An 18,732-nucleotide genomic window follows, 5' to 3' on the forward strand; every position below is an offset into this window, starting at 1 on the left:
CTGGAGGAGGCGCTCCGGGCGCCGGCCCTGCGGGGCTGCCACTCGCCGCGCTCCGGCCGCCGCGGCCTCCTGGGAACCTACCCCGCGGGTTCACACGAGTCCACACAAGCAGGGTAACGGCTCGAGGGAGCCCCGGTGTCCCCCGGGTGTCGCCGGGCCGGGGAGGAAGCCCAGAGCTCCGGCCCCCACTCACCTGGGATTCCCCCGCCCCTTGGCCCGGTTCTCCCCGCACTGGGTGTGATTTCATTCCCGTCTCTTCCGAGGAGAGAGGAGTGAGCAAGCAGGAGGCGGCGGCTCGCCCCAGGTCCCAGCACGGCCCACCAGGAGACTCGCAGCTGCTTCTCGCGCCGCTGCCCAAACTGATTTGAATACCCCGGCGAGGGTGAGCCGCAGTCCCCGAGCTGGGTGCGCCCAGGGCGCCCTGGTGAGTGACCCCAGGGAAGGCAATTGGGGCATTTCGAGTGCGTGAAAAGTTCATGCTTCCGCAGGGGCACGGAAAGTGCTAGTCAAACATTTTGCAAAGCTCCAGAAACGCAGCCAGGAGCTACAGTCTGATTTTGTTTATCTTGACCGATAACATAACCGTGAGTAGAGGCGGGGCGAGGGAGAGGAAAGGGACCAGAGATAACATGGACAAAATCATAGTGACAATACGAATTATTATCTAATTCCGTTTGTCATCAAGACAGGGGACGATTTTATGGGAAATGGGGAAGATGGGGGATGGGGAGAGGAGGTTTCCACATCCCTAAAGGAAATTCTCAGGCTCCTAGAGACGCCCCAAATTTTTTTGCATGACAAGCAGAGACCGGTTCTCCGGGGAGTTCCCCGATCCCAGCGAGCGGGAGCGCGGCCCTGATCTAACTGCCCCGAGCGGCACCGGCGGGGCCCGGCCCTGTCCTCCCCGCCACCTCCCTCCCCCGTCTCCCCTCTCGCCGCACATCCCTCTTTCGCTCGCCGGCTCCAGACTGGTTTTTCTGGTTCAGCCTCCCTCCCTGGGACGCGCTGGGGGATCCGATGACGTCGCTGGCTGAGTCTCTCCCTCTTCCTCCCTCCCTCCCTCCCTCCGCCTCTACCCCCCGCCCGCGCTCGCCGCGCTCTCCTCCTAGTAACTTCTGTTCTGGGAGGCGCTGCCAGGAATAACCCGGTGCGTCCACAGACCGGGCGGGGAGGCGGCCGCTGCGGCTCCCGCACGCAGACTGCTGCGGCCTGGGCCTCGCGGCTCCCTCCCGAGCCCGGAGCCCTGCCCCGGGCCCATTTCCATACAGTGTCAGAAAATAAATAAAGGAAAGAGGAGCCTGGGCAGGCGGTCGGGATCTCTTCCCTCCCTTCGCGCCCGCCCTCCCTCTGTCCTTAAGGAAATGCTACCAGACACCCCCCACCAGACACGCTCAGCCTTGGCGAGGAGCGGCCGCCGCGGCAGCGAGAACAAGGGCACCAGGGGGGTTCCCTCCCCCTCCTCTTCCTCCTCTTCCTCCTTCTCTCGGTCCTCCTGCTCCTCCTCCTCTTTCTTCTCAGCGGTGACTTTCCAGGTGAGCGGCTGCCGCTGCTGCGAGGATCCCCCTCACCCGCTCGGGCTCGGGCCGCCGCATCGCGCCCTCCTCCCGCCCCTGTCACCCAGCGGTGGTCGGGATCTGACAGCCGCCCGAGGGGCTGGCGGCCCGGAGGCGGGCAGCCAGCGGGAGGCGGGCGGGAGGTGAGAGGGTGGAGAGGAGGCGAGCGGGCGCCGCGGAGCGCTGTCTGTCCCCGCCGGAGGAGGGTCTCCGTCAAAACATCTTCGGTGACTCTGGCACAAGTCTTGGCCAAGTTGTGTGTTGGACAGTGAAGCTCCCGGGAGCCTGGAGCAACTTGGAGGGTCTCCTAGCTCGTGGACCATATTCCTACACATCTCAACTTTGGGGTGCTGGGTGCAGCCTCGGGGTGCGTGGAGGGCGGACCGAGCATTTGGGAACGCAGAGCGGCGGGAATCTAGGTTCCTCGGCTCGGTAAGTGGCCTCGGCGCTGCGTTTTCCCTGCCTACTGGAGCATTAGGCGCTTGTTTCACTTTATACCGAAATCGCCTCCGCGGGACTCCACCACCCCTCCCGGCGCGCGCCCCCGGCCGCTTCCCGGTTTCCTGAGGGTGAGGGTCGGAGGGGGCGGGGATGAGGGAGACCTCGGGAGGGGGGTCCGGCGCGTTGGGAAATGCGGGGAATACCCTGGCCGCGGATCTATGCAGATGAGGGGAGGCTGCTTTGCGTAATGTCCTGGGGGGAGGGGGCCCGCGCGAGCGCCGGAGGCTGGAATGTGCCTGGTTACTAATGAGGGACGTGCACCAGCGCGCACCGCCGGGCCACCGCTGCGGCTGCCGCGGCCGCCCGCCGCCCGTTGTCAGGTAGCGGGGGAGGGGGCCACCGCCGCGCTGCGCCGACCGGGGGCGGGCGGGCGGGCGGCTGAGGGCCGGGCCGCCGGCCTGCGGCCGAGCGAGCGAAACGGAGGCGCTGGCTGTTGGCATTTCAGTGACTCCTTTCTCCTGCGGAGCAAGGAAGGAAGGAAGGAAGGAGAGAAGGAAGGAAGCCAGGAAGGAGGGGACTGTCTCGATGGAAGGTTCAGGCGGAGGCGTCCTCGCCTTGCGGGTGCACCAGCCGAAGAGCGGCTCCCGGTGGCGCGGGCTGGCCGGGGGCGCGTGGAGACGGGTGGGGGCGCTTTGCATGCGTGTTCGTCTGTGCGTCTGCCCGGGGACCGGGAAGGGACATGTGTGTTTGGGCTGTGCACTGTGGGGAGCTGGGTCTGCCTGCGCCTTTATGTCAGTTCCCTGAAGTGGGTGGAACGTTGGCCCGTTCCGGGAATGTTCCATGACGTGGTGCAGCCACAGGAAGGGGGTTAACGAGGGGCTCTGCCGCGGCGGCTCTGCCGGCTGCTATCACAGCAGACGTGCTGCTGCTGCTGCTGCTCCTCCTCCTCTCTCACCTCCTTTCACCCCTCCCCCCGCCTTTCCATTCTGTGCGTCTGGTACTGGAAGGGGTGAGACAGGACAACATTGTTGTGGGGGTGGGTGGGGGTGTGGGGAGCGGTGATGTGTGTGTGTGTGTGTGGTGTCTGCCGTATTTGGTGGGGAAGACTCCAGATCAGCTCTGCCACCCCAGCTGTTATCACAGATCGCTGCGCTTTATACGCATGTGCCTCCCGCGTTCTGGCCCTCTTACATAACACATCCAGTGCAGCAGAGGACACGAGAAAATGCGACCCCAACCCTCCAAGCCCAAATTGGATGAGGGATAGAAGGTCAGGAAGTGTCCCTGGTGTTGTCCTTCGGGGACTTGGCTCCCAGTGGGTAAAACCTGGAGGGGAAGGTGGGTTTTCTTCAAGTGGCTCCTGTCCTCTCTGATTTGAAAGCATCTCACTAAAAAAGACTGCAGGAACTAGTCTTCTCTAATGAGAAGGTTTTTACATGCTACGCTGGAAGAAAGTGGGTACTTTGTCCTGGAGAGTGCAGAGAAGGGAGAGGGTCCTTAATAAAGACACTGGTAGGAGATGGGCAATAATAAATGCGGGGTAGGGGGCGGTAGGGACCGGAGGAATCCCCTGATAATAGGTTTCACTGAAGGCCCTAAGACACCTGTAATGACTTAGAATTCTCACAGGAAGCAGTATGTGCAACTGACATTGCAAAAGCCTCATCCTTTGTACAGTTACTTAGGCCTAAAATGAACATAAAAAGGCTTGTTTCCGGTACTTTCATTATAATGGAAAATCTGAACTGATTTTTCTCCTTCCTTTTTTTTGCCATTTTAAAAATAACTTAATTTAATAACTGCAAATAAATATTGGTACTCTCTCCTACCCCCAAAGGCTAGACCTCCGTAATTCACATGAGAACTGTGTTTTTCTAGCAATCTCAGAGCCCTAGTCAAGGGCTATTGATTTTTCTCTTCAGTACAGTTGTTTCTTTTGTAGTGCATAATGAAGCCCAGAAATTACTTGAAATATTAATAAGATCCATTTTAATTAAATTTGCAATGATCTGTCCTCCTAGAAAAAAAGCCATTTAACTTTATTAGAAACATTTCCTCCAGCAATACGGTAATATTTGGTGATGTTTGTCCTTGAGCAAAGCAAATTATTTTAAATACTTGCATATATAGTATATGTGTATAGATATATATATTTTATATGTATTACATATATACTAGCATTTACAAATGTCTTGTGCTTTTTTACCTTATGAACTTTATAAGAGTGCCAAAGCAAAATTTTAACCAAGTAGATTGTGTAATGAGTCGATTGGGTTTGATCTTTAGGATATAGGCCAGATAGTTTATCAAGACAGAAATACCTTCCACGTGAGTAAAATAGATATCACTTTCATTATTAAGACAAAAGTCCTGTGGAACACTAAGAAGTCATGATGAGAATGGTGCATTTTTTAATTTTGAGGTGGAAGGGATTTACCAGCATCCACTTAATGGCAGTGTGCTTCAAGTGTCATAATCCATTTTGACCACTAGGTTTGAAGTATGCAGTATATTTCTTATGTACAGAAAAATGTTATATTACAATGGTGAATCTTTTGAAAATTGTCTGAGTTTCTTGTTTTGAAGATAGGTCAGGTATAAAACACATTCGCTTTTTGGCATCTATATTTCTGTTATGGTGATTGTATTTTATGTGTAGGCTTTATTAAAGACTGCTTCTCTTTATATAAGCGTATTTACAAACTGATTGCAAATTGATTCAGGCACGATGTTGCGAATGGTAGAATGTTAATGATATTACAAATTTAAAATTTAACTGATTTTTAACTGCTAGATTCTTGTGGACCACTCTGGAAAAATACCATTAGATAAATAATTTCTATATTTCTATTAACCGTGGAATGTGAAAATGGATTTACTATGTGTATATTATCACTTAATGAAATCATGTTATTTGACTACATTGAAAGATTAGCCAGCAGAATATTTTAATTGATCAGGCTCCTTCCCATGTGATGTGTTTACAGATGTTCTTGTTACCATGAAAACAAAACAGAGACAATGCCTATGCAGGTGTTCCTTGTGGAATAATGGTACATGTGTCTGCTTGAGCTCTTGGCACATTGTCACAATTCAGAAAATCAGGTGGAATCTTTCATGCTGATTGAATTTAAAATAAGCATCTTTATTTAATAATTTGCCTACTTTGTTTATTAAAGCAACGCTCATTCCAACAGCAGCATCAACAAGTAGCAAGTATTCTATTTGTGTTGGTTTTTGATTTTTGGGTTATCGGTTATTAGCTGAAGTTAACTGGAAAGCCTCAATGTAGGAAAAGTCATTTTAAAGACCTATAGAAAATGATATTTGGTACGAGTGAAAAATGTAATCCATTAGGAGGTGGCATAGTGTAATACTTGGTATGGTAACTATTATGATAAGGGAAAATGGCTAAGATTAACTGGATGGATGGTAGCGGATCAAACAGGCTGCTAATCACCAAAGTTTGTTAAAAATAAACACTGTTTTCACATTTTGGTTCACAATCAACATCAGCAGAACTGTCTGTTGGTTTTTGTAGTAGTGATGGAGAAATGGTTCACAATTTAAATCTGCACCTGAAAATTCCAATGATGTGCTTCTCGTTAATGGATTTATCTATGAATTCACTTTGTATCTATATTTTGTATCCATATTTTGGCTCAAACTTGGTATTGTTGCAAAAGTGTTGCAACTTTTTAAGCGATATTACAAAAAAGAAGCAGAGGAAGTTTGCTATCATGGACTTCAGGTGTCAAGGAACTTCAAACCACCCAGCGTGTCTGGGTTTGTTGTAACCACATAGGCAAAGCCTTCATTAATCTTGACTAAAACTTTAGTAAATGTTCCGGTGAGACTCCTCAATGTTTGAAGCTGTGGATGAACACAGAGGATTGCAGAAAAATGGGAAAAGTTTATCAAAATAAGGTTGTGTGTATTGGAAGGAAATTATATAAGATACATACTTTTCTGCTTGTTCCTGGTACTTGATCACGAAAGCATTGCTTTCTATGTGCGGTTTATGGCAATACCGACAAAAAGGAGGTTATAAATCAGTTTTTGTAGCAGTGGAATGGCTCTAAGTAATTTGGAAAAATATTTCAACACTTTATTATTATTTTGACACAACTCCCAAATCTTCATGTACCAGAAGATAACACTTACTGGGTCTGTGCAATCTTTGGCTTCTCTGAGATGGACAATGGATACTAGCAGTAAGGTAGACATTGGACTATCTATCCTGTCTTCAAGACTGCATTTGGAATAGAATCAGAACTGCTTGGGTAAAGAAAAGCTTGATACCTACTGTAGGTTGTTAAAGGTACTGATAGTCATTAAAGCAGACAAAAATAATACTATATGTTGTTTAGTTAAAATTTATGTAGTAAATACGTGCACAGTAATAAAACACCAAAATATCTTGAAGAAAAATAAAAGAACTGCTTGATGACTTGGATCACTATTGTACTGGGCCATGTATGTGCTCATGTCAAATATACTCCCATTACCCATCATCTGAGGTATTAACTATGACATGCGATCTGTTCTATCCGTGTCCATAACTTTAGATTTCCTATCAGCTTAAATGTGGAGTCTAACTATTTAGGCATATTTGCAGAAAGTGTTTTGGAGAGGAGAATGAAAATGATGCTTGTGTGCCTGCAGATGATTCTGGGCAGAAAGCAGGTGGGGCTTGACCTACCACTTCTGAGTCACCAGATGGTCGGATGTAAGTTCAGGAAGTGCTCAGGGCCAGCCAGCATTTTTGACTTGTAACTCACCGATAATCTTAGCCCTTTCTTCAGAGTACTATGACAGGTGCCTCGGTCATCATTGATCAATACGATTTATTCGTCCATTCATTGAATGACTATTTACTATGGGTCAGGCCTAGTGCTAGACACCAATGGTATAATGATGATCCAGACCAGTAAAGGAGCTTCTAATCTAGTGGGGCCGATGGGTATTTATCATGAAGTGAGCCACTATATGTAATGCCACATTTGTTGTAGTGTTATGGAAGAAATATAAAGGAGTGTATAACAAGAGGTATATCACCCTTGTCTTGGGGATAAACTGAGACTTCCAAAGAGGTGATATTTGAGATGAGACTAAAGGATAAATAAGAGTCAAGGGAAGAGGGGGAAAGTATTGTACAAAGAGGAACAATGCAAATGCCCTAAGATTGAGGGATGTTGATAAGTAAGCCAGTGCATCTGGAGGGCAGATAGCAGAGTGGTGATGCAAGGTGAGGCCAGATCATGTGGGCAGATCATGTTGACCACCTGAGGGATTAGCTAACTGGGCATAAATGGTGATTGTTCTTGGCAAATTGGGATGTCTGATGACTGTACCATTGACCATGTTAGGGACTGATCATTAGAGAGGGAATTTGGTGGGTAGGGCCTAGAAGTTTGAGGAGGCTGATGTGTATAACACATGTCTCTTCACAGTGCTTCCACAGTCGTCCCTGGCCCCTAGACATTTGTTATGATTCTATGTGCTGACTTCAGTTGGAAGGGTTTACTTGTAAGTTATCTATTATTATTTGCAGATATATATTTTTAAGAATAAATAATTTAAGTTTTAAAAAAAAAAAAACTTATTTGGGACTCCAGTAAACGAAATTGGCCAGTATCATTGATTCAATTAATGAATAATTACCAATCTAGAAGTCTTTACAAACTCACTGTGGGAAGTAATCGATTAATCTTTGGAGCCCCGAATGAGCTGGATCTATATGTTTCTAAACAGCCAATGAAACATCCAATTCTCCGGGTAATTTCTCTACATGATTGCAAATATTAGGACCTTTGGAGAAGTTTAGATCTGATTTTTTACTTTCCATATGATTAGGGGTCAGTGTAACAAAAGAATATGAAGGGAAATAATAGGAAAAAAAGTGAGTGAAAATAACATTACCTTTATGTAATCTTGGACTCATGTTCTATTTGTTTACTATATCATTTAATTAATTTGCTCCCTGAAATAAAATTTATGTAATGTAGAAAATTCACTTTAGGTGTCCAAAAGAGTCAGCTTATGTAGCAGTTCCAAGCGTGGGCTTTAGAGTCAGACGGGGCGGGGGGGGGGGGGATCAGAATGAGTAATGGAGAAATAAAAAATGATGATCCCTGACTTCAAAAATTTTACAATCTAGAGAAGACATGTGGCTTTTAAGTTAAATTTCATTAAAATTTACAAGTGAAAGTAGAGTATTAATGGAGGCATGTTCTCTTCTGACCAGAATAATTAGAAGGTCTTTGTGGGAAGAAGTGATTTTTAATTGGGGGCCCATAAGGGTGAGTAGAATTTCATTCAGTAAGCTCTACTGGGGGGGGGGGCGAAGATGTGGGGACACAGCATAATTCGATCTAGAATGGGGGGCATATTGGTAGTACCAGGGGAGAGGAATACCATGGACCTTGAAAGGGACATTGGTTCCAGGTCATGTGGGGCTGTGGAGCCCGTCTGAGAAAGCTGAACTTCATTAAGGTTTCTGAGCAGAGGAGTGATGTTAAATTGTGTGTTTAGAAAGATTATAAGCATATATGGGATTGGTATCTTGGCAGCAAGGAGTCAGTTACATTGCTATAATGCCCAAAAGAGAAGTAATAAAGATTGAAACTACTGCATGACAATATGAGTTCTTTCTTCCTGTTAATGGACATCTTAAAAAATAATAACAAAAGTGATAAAAATATTTTGATAAACATGGCCAAATATATATGGCAGATCGTCAATTTGAACTACATTTTAAGTACAGTACTGAAGTATTATTTTAACCTACTATAAAACTTTCTACTCCAGACAATATTCACAAATGTTAATATTTTTAACATCAACTTATAAAAATGGTTACGCGTAAAATCATAAGGTATTTATATTTCTAGGTGTAAATGTTTTAAGGAATGCATAGATGATTTATTTCATCATGGTTCATTAGAATACAGCTTTTAAATTGGTACCCAGTTGGACCTAATTCATAATAATACTGACCAGATAGTGTAGTGTAGTGTATTGAAAGGCAATGCTCTTTTTTTTTCTTTCCTTTTTTTGACAAAGATTTATTTGGTGGTTTCATTTTCTCTGAAAAAGAAAGCAGGAGATCAGTGAAGCTCTTATTATTTGCATTGGGCAGATTCACTTGATTTCAGAAGCCCAACAAAAGGTGGGACTTTAGAAACCAGGCAGTAGGTAAATGTAGACACACACTCATTTGTATTTGCTTAGGGATCTGTAGGTATGTATGTGTGGGTAGGCATGCATGTGCGTGCGCACACACACATATGCTAATCTTAGAAAATCATATGTGTTCAGAGAGAAAAAATTTTGATACTTAAAATATAGCATAAATTCTCATCCTGATAGTTGCAGATAGTATTTCTTTTAAAATGGAGATTAGGTCTAATTCCATATAAAGAAGATTATAGGAAAGGTAATTTAAATTGCAAGTAGCTTTGTTCACTAAAATGCTAGATTCATTTGAAACAGTGTTTTATTTCTTTTGGAAGCCAGACAACTCATTTAATAGTGTACATATGAAACACTAATTTGGCTTGTTAATTGGATGCAATTAAACTGAGGTTATTTTATACTGCTTAATTGTCTGAAAATTACATGCATTGCCATGCCTGTGTAATGTAAGGCAAAATCTAGGGGTAGAATGGCAGTGGGGGTGGAGGGACATACGGTCTAGTTGTGTCTTTGCATTGAACTTTCTGTAAAAACTTGGAAACAAGCAGTTTGAATGCTCTGGACTTCATTTGGAAATGGAAAGGATTGGAACAGATGGCCTCTAAAACCTCTTCCAACTCATATTCTATCAGTTTATAAATTCTACTTTGTAGTTCTTGAGAATGCAGTGTCATTATATTCTGTAATTATGGTATTACAAGGATGAGCTAAACACTTAAAAAAAATCAGCACAGTGCCAATTTAGCAAATCCGTTAGAAGGAAGGGAATTTAGGCTTAAAGAGCACTTACTCTGTGCCAGGCTTTATACCAGGCACTCTCCAATAACAACTCTAGGAAGATCTGGTATTATTATCTTCATGTTTACATGTAAGGAGACCAAGACTCTGAAAAGTTAAATGGTTTTGCAGGGCTAAATGGTAGTTAATGGTGAAACAGGATTTGAACTCAGGGCTATTCGGCTCCCAAAACATTTGGTCTTTCCATCATTCCATGCAGCATTAGCAACTATTAAACATGAAAATTATTTCAGAAATTAAAAAAAAAAAATTAAATTGCTAACTCTTTTAATCACTTTGCACAATGTTTTCCCCTGGTAGTTTATGTACATCCAGTAGTGGGATCTGTAGGCAGCAGCCTAGGGGCTAAGAGCCTGGATGAATTCCAGCTCTACCACCCACTGGGGGAATTTAGGGACCTCTGGAGATTATAAAATGAGGATGACAATATCTGTTTAAGGGTCATTGTGAATTTTTAATGATTATGTGTGTATCTCAACGAGCACATAGTAAACATGGAATACTTGATAGCTGTAGTTTTTACTAAGGAAGAATTAGACCAAAAGAAAAACACAAGAGAACTCAAATTGGTGTACAAAGTTTCAAATGGTCTATTCAATTCTTGATTGAAATGGTCTAAGGAAGGATGTCAGAATGCACGTTTTTCAACAGGTAACATATGGAAATATCAGTTAAAGTTCGGAATATTTCTTATGGAGCTCAGCCAGTGCCACATCAGTGAAGTGAACTGAATCCTCTGGTTCTCTGTGGATCATCCTTCTGGATTTTTTGGTCTAAAAATAGCCTTTGGGGCCTGAACTTCGATGTAAATCTCAAGAGGAGAGAACCAGTGTTTACTCGTGAGGCCTTCGGCTTGCTTAGGAGACACAACTGGAGTTTTCACGGGATTGCAGATTTTTAAACTTACTTTTTATTAACTCAACAAAGATTTATTAAGCACCTGCTCTGAAACAGGTGCTATTCTAGATACTGGAGATTCATCAGTGAACAAAATAGTAAAAACAAGAAAACAATACACAGAAAACCCTGCCCTTATAGCATTTACGTTCTATTGGACTCATTTAAGAACTTTTTAGGGCAAATACAGTCCTTGTACTACTTTCCAGTGTTTCAGAATCTACTTTTATGTACATTGGATCTCTCAAGCCAAATAACAGTTAAAGAAGCATTGCAAGACTTGTTAAATCACTAATGAAAATATTCCAATTATTATATCTATATTTTTCATAATTTTCATAATTTTGAGGAGGTACTGGTTTTACATAATTGTAGCATTTTTTTTTTTTAAATTTCTCTTTATGGTTCAGCATTATAGCTTTCATAACTTGTAGCATCAGGTCCTGGCTATTTTTTCATAGGGAAGAAAAGAAAATGGTGTACAAGTGACGCATTCTATCGTAAAATACATTTATCAGTTTAAATTCTTGATTGAAATGGTTTAAAGAGAAGATATTACCATAACTTACATTTGGAACGTATATTTTAAACCTTACTTCAATAAATTTTTCTTTTCATTTTTTTACTGACAATTTTTGTTATAAAATTTCTAGGGGATTGAGATGGTTTATACCTTCACAAAAATGTGGCAAACATAGTTCATGGCATACAATAGGCATAGAAGATATTTGGTGAATGTTTAAACATCTAAATGGCTGGAAAAATTTGACCCACTATAAGATGGGGGGGTCATCAGAACCAAATGAGGGATAAAATCCTGGCTAATCTTCACTCCTATGGCCGTAGTCCATCCATCTGCTCAGCCTTACTTGTTTCTTCAGTTTTTAAGAAGTCCCCCAGGAAACAACTGCCTCACCTATCCACCCAGCAATCACAAGCACTTCTTGCACTCACAAAAAAGGTCTCCCTGGGCTCTGCACTTCCTGTTTGATTTCATAGCATGTAAACAGATGGAGCCATCTTGAGGTAATTTTTTCCTACAGTTGGATAGGGAAGTTTGTAGTGGAATTGGGATTCTTCCATGTAGGACAATGTTCTTTGGCCATATGTTGTTTAGGGTGTTCTGAGAAGGAAAGCTGTGTGAAGGCAGTCACTGTGGAGTCTGAGGAAGAGTTGTTTCCTGGTGGGCCTGCTTGGATAAATTCAGCACAAAGAGGGAGTGTATCCCTTTCCTCCATTTTAGATCCTTGCCCTATTGAAGGAGAGAAAAATGAAGGAGCAAAGACTGGGGGTGAATCTTTCCCTCTCGTTTGAAGCTGGTGATGAAATCTGTCTTTGCAACTCAGCAGTACCCTGTGGGACAATCCTGATGGCTGGCCCAACTTTATAGATAGGTCATGGGAAGTTCAGCTACTAATTATCGATGGAATAGCTATCAAACTTTATTTTTCTTTCTTCTGATATTTATATTTTGAATCTCTATTTTTCTAAGCAATGGAAAAATCCAGAGTTATAAACATTCAATTTATTTTCTTGTCGTGCAATTTGTTTGCCATGTGTCAAAGTTTATGTTAGGAGAAATACAGACTTTTGGGAGAAAATGAGGCTTTCAAATATCTTTTATGTCCTTTTGCGAAGATGTGCTCATTAGGGCCCATACCAGGCCTGCAAAGGACACCAGAATGGTTGACTATAAACCCTGACCTCAGTAGTTTATTGCTTGCCTCATTATTGATTTTCAAAACGATTCAGGTGAAGTGGCTGTACCTTTATTATATTTCATTGTGTCTTCATCTGTAAAAATGAAGCATTGTTTATAGCACTGCCCTACCTCCTGGGAACAGAGCAGAGTAACACAAGAGAATTGGAGTGGCTATTTTTAGGATGTGAAGCAACACTAAGTTTGAGAATAATTCAATTGTTGAAAAAAAATCTGATACACAGCAATACATTTGTGACAAGGGTTAGTAGAGTGTTCTTGAGATAATTGACTGCTATTGATGCAACTTATTGCAGGCATATGTAATTGTTTTCAGAAAGATAATGGTCAGCAGCTCCACAGCTTGTTATAATACCCCCTAGTGCGTTTCAATTCTGTGTAAGTCACTAATGCACATGTGCAACAAAATTCTGAGATAGTTATACCCATATTCAAGCAAAAGAAAAGGAATCCAAAAAACATTTGGTTTTGAATTTGTCATCTGTTTACTTGTGCAAATGACCTCAGTAATATTCTCAATGAACTTGGTGCCCAGATTTAATCAAATGTAGCTTTTAAAATGGGCCAAGTGGTTGAGAATATTGAAAATGACCTTTTAAAATAAATCACTTGACAGTATAGAATATAGCAAATAATTTGGATGCTAAGTGTGGAGATTAGGTTTTTCTAATGGGCAAGCTCCAAATTTGTTCAGTCATCAGTTGATTTTTAGCCATATTTGGTAGGAGTTTGGTAATGTTAAACCTAATGATGTCTGAAAATAGTCATGATGGATATTACTTACTGATCTGGAAAAAATTAACTTTAGAGCTAATCATCCCAGGAATTTATATTGTGAGGAAAATGTCCTGATAATTAGTCTTTCTTTTCATATATTCTTATGAGTTATATAGGATGGGAACAATGAGAAGCAAACAGAAGACATTTTGAAATTAATAACAAAATTGCCCTGGCTTTGAAGCCTGCTATGATTGTATGAACCCTTCTTATAGCTGTAAAGCATACAGTGCCTAACAGTATTTCTAACATTTGTTATCTCCTTTAAGCAAATTGGTTTTGGTTTAAATTTTGTAAGAAATTTTTACAATACACGGTTGTGTCAATCATAGTACTGTTTTTATGTCTGACATGTAAGTATTCCTAAAAAATGAGGTAGGGAGAAGGGCAGGGGTGTAGACATGGAATCCTGAGGGTCTTTTGAATATGCAAATAGCCTGCCTCCTTAGTCAATGCAACCTTACCCTGTGTGTGTTTTTTCCAGATGGGTCAAATCTTGGTTTTGAGCAGGCTGTATCTTCAGTATCAGTTTAGCATTTTGTGAGAAGTTTTTCTTCTTCCTATCACTGTGATACAATTTGTAGTACTGCAGTGATGACTTATTTAAGGCATCTCTTAAAGGGTCTAATTTAAATTATGCTGATGAATTTGATTAAGGTGCAGGGTCTGGTGTATTGATTTGTCAAATGGTGATGGGACACTTTCAATGTGGTGTCTTCCATAGACTTTCAGGATTAGAGAAAACCATTGGAGGCATCATTTAATCCCCAACTGAGCAAGGAGAAATCACTCAGGACAAATCACCAAGGGCTACCTGCATTCAGTCTCTACTAAAATACCTCTTTCTTGCTTAGGGAGGTCTATTCCACTTGTGGAGGCTTCAGTTTATCAGCAGTTGAACTCTCTGCAACTATCCAGAACAAGTTTGCTCATTGACTTGCATGACAATCCCACAATTATTTGAAGATGGTGATCCTGCTCACCTTAAGTATTCTTTTCTCCAGGCTAAATATTCCTAGTTCCTTCAACTAGACCTCTTATTAGATAGTTTTCATTCTTATTTTATTAATTTCTTTAGGGATCAGGCTGTTCATGTCTGAAATTTCCTCCAGGCTATGTGTGTTATGAGTCCTAAAAAATAAATTGCTTATCTCCAGTTACTCTTCAGAATATAGGTTCTTGCCAACTGGTTTAGAAATGTTTTATGGAAAAGGCCTAGACATGCTTGCTGAGACTTTTACAACTGGAACAGAGTTGACATGTATAATAATGTAATACAAATCTATTTTAACAAATAGAATTATTGAGGTGCTGGCACGTATAAGATATGTGGGAATATAAAATACAATAGAGACAGAAACAGAATATAAGATACAAAGAAGAGTATTTCTCTATTCTCATCATCAAAACTTATAATCTACTATATTGAGGCAAAGAACTATGCAAAGGGAGCTATACTTAAAAGAATTAGTTTCAATACCACAAGGGAGGCATATATGAAGTATAAAGGTGCAAAATCACCCTTGGCTGAGGAGATCGCAAGAAGTTTCATGGGAGAAGGGGATGCTTTAGCTAGGCCTTGGTTTTGAGAGGTACAAACGTGGGACAGTGTCAAGAGTGTCTTCAGAGCATCTTATTTGAGGGCAGTATAAAATGTATATCAAGTGAATGCTGGTAGAAAATTTAGAATGGTTGGGATATGTTGTCTAAGGACTTGTATTCCAGCTTAAGGAGTTAGTACCTAACACGATAAATAATGGTGGAAACATGTACTGTAACATATCAAGAGTTTGGTCCCTGATTTTGTAGTTCCAGGATTTTACAAACACAGTTAAATGAAATGAAATGGATAAAAGATATGTGAAAATTTCGATGCACGGAATTCTATTTCATTTATAAAGAGTATGAGGTATGTGTATTTTGCATATAAGATACGTTGGCTTTGAATTAGGTATTATTACTTTCTTTGACCCAAAAGCCCAGCAATTCCAAACACACTAATGATATAGTTAAAGTAAATATATTGCTGATGGGCATAGCGTTATATTCATACCTGTGCCAGTTATTCATACCTTTTCTACTTACTACTCTTTGGCCATGTAAATGACATGCTATGCTGACACCAAAGTTAGCTCAAATGGTTGCCACTGTAGTATAAAATAAATTAACCTTTTCTTCAATTTATATTTTCTGTTAATTAAAAATGGAGATATAAAATATTGGGAAATACTTCTATGCAGGTGTGTTACTTTTAAGTACCTGATAATATACAGTGATTTTTATTGCATCTTAATAACAATTTTGAAAAACATTCTTACTTTAAATCCAGACTATCTTTAATATCTATAAAAAAACTCTCATCTTTTAATTTGCCTATACAGATTGCTTATTAACCCACATAATGAATTGTAAAGATGGTGAATACCTAGATGGACACATATTTCATAGAACAAGTGGACCTATATGCAGAAGCAATATATTAGACAATAACTGAGTGTTAATTATTATATAATATGTTACCAAAACAAAACTTATCGTTTTCTGAGTGGGTACTTTGATTTTGGAACTCTTCTTTTAATCACTATGGAAAAGGATTTATTTTAGATTGATCTTTAGTCACACTTTTAGTCTCTGGAGAAGTAGTACACAGGACTTTGTGAGGGACTAGGAGAGAATTAAAAAATACTTTATTGTAATAAAATGACTTATACAGTTAATTAATTTTTAATTACACTTTAATGCACATGGGAACACTGATGTTTCAATAACACAGTTGGTTATAGGCCATTTGAGCATTTACTATTATTTACACTGATTCTGAAATCGTAAATAGAGACAGAGGCTGAAAAACGAGGTGTGTTCTTAAACATTTGAGTACCCCATCCACATGTTTTCGTTTGAAGACCATACTGACTTTTACCTAGAGCCTGAAAAGTATGAAATGATCATGCCTAATCTTAATCATCATCTAGAGGAGGGAATGAATAGTGTTGGAACTACCCATAGGTCTGTGGCCTGTCTTAGTGACAGGTGCTATATTTCATATAGTTATCCAGCCTTGAAGGGATCAAGACACTAGTAATTTGTGCTGAGGGCCATTTAATAAAGAGAAGGTTGTCATTTGGGGGGGGGTAATTTGTAACAAAAACAAAATGGGGCTTGGAAATACTGAAGTAGAAAAGGGTCTCATTGGAACCAAAGATGGTGATGCACGTAGGTAGGTAGGTTTTTCATGAAAGGTTTAGTCACTCGTGTGTGTGTGTGTGTGTGTGTGTGTGTGTGTGTGTGTGTGTGTAATGTACTTGTCTCTTCATTCCTGTTCACTCGGTGAGCTATAATCTTTATTTGACTATCTGCAGATATTTAATTTTGAGCTGGGCTCGGATTTACGGAGGTATTGGCTCTAGAGTTACACTGGAGTCCTTACAGTGTGGAATGGAAGTAGGATGTGGGCCCCAGGAAGAAGAGTGTCTTAATGATTCTGTCATTGCATTTCTTGGGTGCCAGTTTTCAGGAAAAACAACAAATAATTACTGAATGCTCATTTGAGAAGAATAATACTCATATTGGATATTATGAGAAAGGAATAAAAACTTAGTATGCCCTTCTGAACATTTTTAGAGATGTCAGCTTGTGAACAAGTCAGCCTCTCACACTGAAATTATATCAAAGACTACTGAGAATCTAAGAAAATGTGGAGGCTTTTGTGGTAGAAGACTGAGATCTCAGAAATATGGAGACCCAAATAATTACTGCAGCAATTCACTGTTACTCTCAAATTGTAACTACACATCTAAATGAAACCAATCCTGAATTAATGAGTTTTCAAAGAATTAACTTGGGAAACGTCAAGTCTCAATCCTTTCTGTTGAATGAAATGAATGTTTTATTAGGTTAGAATTGTGCACTCTCACAACATAATTTAAAGCACAAAATTGGAACATTAATTTTTTCCCCCCAGCAGTTTCTAAAGGGAATGTGTAAAATATGTTATCCTGCAAAACGTCCTTTTATCCTCAGAGTTTATTTGTTCTCTTTCATGATATAAAAGTGATGCATTTGAAAGTAGCACCAAGAACCTGAAGACCTTGTAGTTTATTATTATGGTTTATATTTTCAATTATCTATTTATTCACAAGTTGATTGATTTTTATTGCTATCATACTGGTCTTTATATTTCAGTCTATACTAAATTTTTGGTAATGCTGATATCATTAGTCTGAAATCAGGATTATAACATAGTATAATTTTTAGCCATCCCTCTTTTGTTTTCTTCTTTTTCCAAGTGCCACCACCAGCAATTAAGTGTAAACCAAAAAGCATGCACTTTGAATGAAAACTTCAGTGAGCTTAGACAGTAATTGGGCAGTTGCTTGCAGTTTGTGGAGTGTTAATGATATACCATTGACAGCTGATTTAAAGGAGTAAGTAAAACTATATTCTAGTCAAAACCACAAGCATCTGTAGAGATTTAATAGGTAAAATTTGATTACTATGAGGGGGAAAGACACTAAAAAAAGTTGGTGTGAAGTCACCCAGGAAACAGACAACCACGGCAGTATTTCCTAGGGTTTGACACATAGTTATCACTTTTACAACCAAGAATCCTATGCTACAGCTTGGGAAGTTCATAGACGTTTAAAAATTGCTGTACTCAAGCTAAGTAGATAAAGCCTTTGGATGTGATTATCTTATAGCCCTTTCCCAGTTCTCTAGCAGAGACACTGGCTACCAAGCTAGCCTAGAGCATCCTATGAAGTACGGAGGGCGTGGTTTTAGTCTGGAGTTTATAATATGGGAAGGGGAAGGGTTTGGGATTTCTCTTCAACAAGATTGAAAGGAGCCTATCTGAGGTACATCCTCTATGCTAATCCTGTGTTCTCTGAGCCTATTTCTTGATAAAATGGGGATAGGAATATATGTGAAGCAAATGGTAAACAATAGTAAACTATGCAGGTTTAAGATATTATGTGATAAAATACTCGTTTGTGTTATTCAGATGTTTAGAAAATAAGACAACAGAAAAAGTACTCAGGGATTTTGTATCAATTTAGGTGGAAGCCAGGGTTCCCTTTACTATTGCCCTTGACTGGATAGGACAACTAACATATATTAAATTGTAAAGACTTTTATGTACATTTAAAATATAATTTTTTTTCAGTAAAATTAAAATATATAATATATACATATATATAACACATGTAATATGTATAATTTATTTATCAAGGAGGGCTCAACCCAGGTAATGAACTTCAAGAAAACATCAAGATGTTGATTTCTTTGTCAAGTCTCAAGATTCATTTACTTGTGAATCTTGCAGTACATATTTTAAACATGGTACTTATAATA

At 40.7% G+C, this 18,732-nt stretch overlaps 1 protein-coding gene across 11 annotated transcripts in view; it reads left to right on the forward strand.

Annotated features, from left to right (window-relative positions):
• The first annotated feature begins 260 nt into the window (after nucleotides 1-260).
• Nucleotides 261-18,732, forward strand: part of HIVEP2 (HIVEP zinc finger 2) — a 186,774-nt gene continuing 168,302 nt past the window's right edge. For 3 of the 11 annotated variants that reach the window (XM_081045338.1, XM_081045336.1, XM_081045337.1), the window contains exon 1: nucleotides 2,299-2,374. The gene's annotated coding sequence lies outside the window, so the exon portion shown is untranslated. Of the gene's footprint in view, nucleotides 425-1,187; nucleotides 1,533-1,597; nucleotides 1,986-2,298; nucleotides 2,375-2,508; nucleotides 2,676-18,732 lie in introns of those variants that run through there. The other 8 variants (XM_081045339.1, XM_081045343.1, XM_081045341.1 and 5 more) reach the window with 6 other exon arrangements.

The sequence above is a fragment of the Rhinolophus hipposideros genome (assembly GCF_964194185.1).
Source record: "Rhinolophus hipposideros genome assembly, chromosome: 3".
NCBI classification, from domain to species: Eukaryota; Metazoa; Chordata; class Mammalia; order Chiroptera; family Rhinolophidae; genus Rhinolophus; species Rhinolophus hipposideros.